The sequence below is a fragment of the Balaenoptera borealis genome (assembly GCF_965194805.1).
Source record: "Balaenoptera borealis genome assembly, chromosome: 14".
NCBI classification, from domain to species: Eukaryota; Metazoa; Chordata; class Mammalia; order Artiodactyla; family Balaenopteridae; genus Balaenoptera; species Balaenoptera borealis.
The window spans coordinates 50082729-50087728 of record NC_138875.1 but is presented as its reverse complement, the minus strand read 5'-3'; the positions used below and the strand labels follow the sequence as shown (position 1 = coordinate 50087728).

The window sequence follows — 5000 nt, the reverse complement described above, 5'->3', positions numbered from 1 at the left end:
AAATCAGTTTAAAATTATTAAGTCCAGTCCCTTTACTTTATAGATAAGGACACCCAAGGAGGACCAGAGACGTCAAAGGACTCGTCTAAGATTGTAAGATTGGTACTGCTCATATTTTAATTAAATTAGACTCTACAGTTTGTGTGATTCTTGAAAAGCAATTATCTGAAAGCTGCTTCCAGGGTACAGGCTGTGTGTAAGGTAACTGGTTAGCAGTTTTAAAAAACTGAGTAAGAGATCCAAAGGTTAATCTCAATCTACTAATAAAGTCCTTATAAATCTTTACTGTATTCCCTCAGTGTGTATGAGTCAATTAGATTGCAATCATAAATTGTGCATCTTATTAGGGCTTTTTATGAAAGAAACTTAAAATATGTCACTACTCACTGTTTCATTAACTATACAATAAACACTGATTTAGGGCATCCTCTTTCCCAATAAGGAATATTCCCGTTTCAAAGAGCTCACAGGAGTTCAAAGTCAGTAGAACTAGCAATGCTTTAATTAAGATGAAGACGTTAATAGAAGTGGTTTTGATTTTTTTAAGAAAAACTCACTTATCTCATTTAATCACCCCAACCAAAGGTGACATCTGATGCTCAAGTCACAAAATACTCTTTCTAGCTCCTGTCATCACAGTGTTGGAAAATCTTCACTAACCTGAAATGCCAGAACTAATGACCAGATTTAATATGACTTCATAAATAATTTAATAATAATAGACTTAGAGTATCTCATTCCCTATTCTGATTGGTGGAAAATCAATTGCACTGTGCCTGGAAATGACTGACTTCCCATTAGAGCTTTTTCCTAATTGCAGTCAAACACAACATCTTCACCCTTCAGTGGTGCCAGACGGCACAGCAAAAAGTTATTTTTGATATAAATTTTAGTCCTTGTAATTAAGCCCTTAACAACGGTCATTCTTTATCTTTTCTCAATCACTTGTGACTACAGTAAGTGATCAGTCTGTTGGTTCACACTCTCTCCGGCTTCGAGTGACAAAGCTTAGCACATGAGTTGTTAACCACCTGTAATGACACTTGGGTTGATTAATGCTTCAGTGACACCCAATTTGATCTCGTGTCCACTATTAAATCACAGCCAGGTAATATAATTTAGTGTTCAAAGATTTTATAAAGGACGCAAAATTGGTTTTGAAGGCCATTCACATTCTTAAAGGTAAGACCGATTATACAATGCAGGCCTATTTTTCCCCTGGAGTTTCAAGGAATTAATTTTTCACTAACATCTACCAGAAGCTGTATTTTGGCATTTGTGCTTACAAATTAATAAACTTGTTTTGTCTCTGAGTCAGTGGCTTTCAGTGGCTACTTGTCGGGGGGGACAGTCTGATTCCAGTACTAGAAAGTCAAGGGCAAGAAAATATAACTGGCTTGGATCCAAAACAGGGAGAGAGATTGGCTATGGCCCCTTGTCCATGTTCTACATCTCTAGTTCTGACAAACAGGCAACTTACAAAAATCGCATTCATAACTGTGCAGGAGAATTCATATATACACCGAAACATAAAATTTTATTTAGTGAAATGAGAATCCAATAAATGAGTATTACAAACAAAACGAAACACCAAAAATAACAGTAATGAGTAGTGAACTGCTATGAATAACTACATTCTGCTCACCTCACACAGAATCCAAATTAGAAACCATTACTGCATCGAAGACTTGTTCTCAATAGCAGTTAAGCTTCTTTGAATGGATTCCCTATTGTATAAAAAGAGTGCCAGTCTTTGACTGCCAAAATCAATTAGTCGCATTCATTATGCGCCTCTATTTATTAATGTTGTACACTTTAGAATGCACGTGCTGATGGAACAAAAGAAAGTTTTGAAATATCAAATATGTGTTATGATTAAAATCAGAGCAAGAGAAGAAATGATCTTTAGTCTCTAACTGGTTACAAAGCCACTGTAAAGATTAGATTAGTGGTGACAGATTTATAATCTTTTCCAAAACGTAATCCTTATAGTTCAGATTTTGCAACAGAAAAAGTATGCAATTGGTTACAGGTTATTGGCTCCAACCGTTATAGTCAGGAGAATACTGTGTTTCTGTCTCCTGAAATCTAAATATATGATATAATCTTAACAGATGCAATTTTAATCTGTATTGCACTGTTATAATAAAATGGGGCAACATAAGGCTCTTTACTGATATAGGGTTCAGAGTTAATTCAATGATGCTAAGGATGACTGACTGGTATTAAAAATCAGCAAATAATTAAACCTTACGCTAAAATGAATGAAGAACAATGTTGGCATTCTGGCAGGGTAGATTTTGATGGAATTTACTGTCAAGCTGCCACCCTTAAACTTTCCACATGAAACAAAAACTATAATTTGTCTCCCTGTAATAAGTAGTGTTATATTCTTCATTTTCCCTCAAGTACTGCAGCACAAAAGTTGATATACACTGTATCATATGATTCCTACAGTTCCCCTCCCCCCACCCAGGAGCAGGGGGCCAGGTAAAAGTGAAGGGTGCATTCATTATTTGTTTTAATGGGAAAAATTATTAATGCTTTTTGCTATTAAAATTCAAATTTAGAGAGGGATAAGGTAGATACACTACCTTTAGTGTACTCAAACTTTAGAACACTTAAAGTTTGAGGGGAAAACCACATACCCATTAAGGCCTGAAATTATAACAGACACTCAACAAATACATTTGTCATGCCTCCTAGGATTAGCTTCTAAAATGCTGCTCGTGGCTCTACCCCAGTCGTCCCTACTTTCCAAAAATTCATTTAGTTCCCTGAGCCTATTTCCACTGCTGACTTTGGCAAGCTATTCTATATTCCATCTACTTACTGTGTTTAAGGAAACTTCCCTTCGAATTGCTAAAATGTGATAGTCTGGTCCAGTCCTCCATTTCAGTCATGACCTCTATGCTTTCAAATTAGTTTCTACTTCAAAAAGCTTACTAGCATCAAACTGACTGCCTTTTAGGAATATTATTCCCTTCTACTAAATCCCCACTTAGCTTTCCTTTCCCCTGAGCTAAACAGACCTGATTTATCAGTCTTCAAATTGCACGCTCAAAGCACTTTTTAGTACCTAAGCACCCAGGTACTGGGGTGATAGACATGACTAAATGCGTTTCAGAGTAGATAAGACAGGAAAGAGAATGTGTAGGAAGCTGACATGCTAAACAAAATTTCAAATATAATCGGAAAGAGACTTCCTTTACTTCCATTTCCATTCTTAGTAGCAGCGTATCCCGTTTACTCCTCAATCTTCCCTCAAGTTTCCGTTATCTCTTCTGGGCTACACAGTCATCGGAACCAAATTTTGAACATGAACTACGAAGCTTATTCAAGGATGCTGCATGCAATATACACTCTTACATAGAAAGTCCCCCACTATTAAGCAGACATCCTGTTAAAGTTGTGTGAATAAAACTCCCAAGGAACTGAAGTCGCACGGTGCTGTTGGCTTACAGCTTTTTATACCATGTAGCTGAAGTATGCAAACAGGTTTTTACAAAAAATCTTGTCACAAAATATTCCACGCTCTTTCCCAAATTTATCAGATCCACTAACTTAGCAATAATGCACTACATGCCAGCAAGAATGATAAACCTGAGTGAGTCCTGGAGTGATGCTGTGGGATGTATATTCAATTTTTATTAAAATATGTACATTCCCACAGCTCGATTTCTTCCAGGCCCAGGGCTAGTGGGCCTGTGCTAATTTACATGGCTGATGGAACTCATAGGTTAAAATCAGAGGGTAGATGCTGGCTTGATGAGCCCCCAAGGAGACCTGTATGCAGTCAATTCCTGATTCTTTTCACACGTTATTTGACCTATGCATAACACCTCTGACCTGGACACCTTTTCCTCATCACACATTCCATCCCAAGCGTGCCTCTTCCAATCCCTGGCTAAATTCCTTTGCGGCCAACCATCCAAGGTCTCTTTCTGTTAAGGAGTGAACTCTGGGAAAAGGTTTCCTTGTTACCTGACCATCTTAGAGGAAGCTTTCCTAGTGTCCTTCTCAGTCTGGGCTGGAGGAACTATAAATGTAGCTTCAGTATGTGGGTGTTTTATGAATACCATCTGTATAAAGTGTTTTAGATTATCCATGCTTACTAACTAGTATGAACGGGGATAATTAAAAATCAGCTGCAGGAGGAGGAAACGAGATAAACCGGAGTGGGGAAAAACATAAAAGGAAGTTATGCAATAGCATTAAGGAAAAAAGGAAAGAAAATTTAAGAAAAAAATCAGCCATTTTACAGGCCTATTTCTTTAACATAAGGACATCCACTTCAAACGCTGAAAATATTTTGTCATATTATTAAGCCGATTTTTAAATCGAATTCGATATTTCTCCTTTATTTCCTTACTTCAGTGATAATCCTCTGTATAATACCATTACTCTCACAGTCTATCAAAGATTCATCGCTTTCATTTTATGTAGCAAAAGATATGTTTTCTGAAAGGGTGAAATTACAGGAAACGAATTAACTCTAAAGTTAACATTTTTTTTTTAAATTTCATTTTTCTGTTTTATGTTTATGTATGATCACGTCAACTTGTTTCTCTCTCTGCGAAACGACATCACAAGTATTGCGCCAATACATTTAAAATCCAAATGCTACACCTCTCTAGAATTTCAGAAAACAAGAAAATCAGATTACCAATTATTTTCTAAGCAAACATCAGAGGGCATTTTGGGGATTAACACTTGTCTATGACAGTTCCCCCACGAGGAGGAGAACTCGGAAACCACTGCAGAGAGAACATATTAGCTTTTTCTGTCTTTCCACCCTGGTCAGCTGGCTGTGGTGAAGCTGCCTCTGTCTCCAGGGAGTGGAAATTCATATCAAAAAATCATTACACATTATATCACTCCATTCCACACGAACATTAGTCTCTACTCATAAGGGGACCCAGGACTCAAGCTAGTATAAATAATGAGCTGCCGCTTATTTTGAGAGGGCAGGTGGGGGAGAGAGCGAGCATTTGGATTGG

The 5000-nt window shown here is 37.3% G+C and overlaps 1 protein-coding gene across 7 annotated transcripts in view; it reads right to left on the bottom strand.

The window, feature by feature from the left end:
* Nucleotides 1-5000, bottom strand: part of ZNF521 (zinc finger protein 521) — a 280467-nt gene that overhangs the window by 106860 nt on the left and 168607 nt on the right. Inside the window, exon 5 of one of the 7 annotated variants that reach the window (XM_082355470.1) lies at nt 1-5000. This exon is cut by the window's left edge and continues 23173 nt beyond it; it is cut by the window's right edge and continues 756 nt beyond it. The exons of the other annotated variants lie outside the window; for them this stretch is intronic. The gene's annotated coding sequence lies outside the window, so the exon portion shown is untranslated. 7 annotated transcript variants of the gene reach the window in all.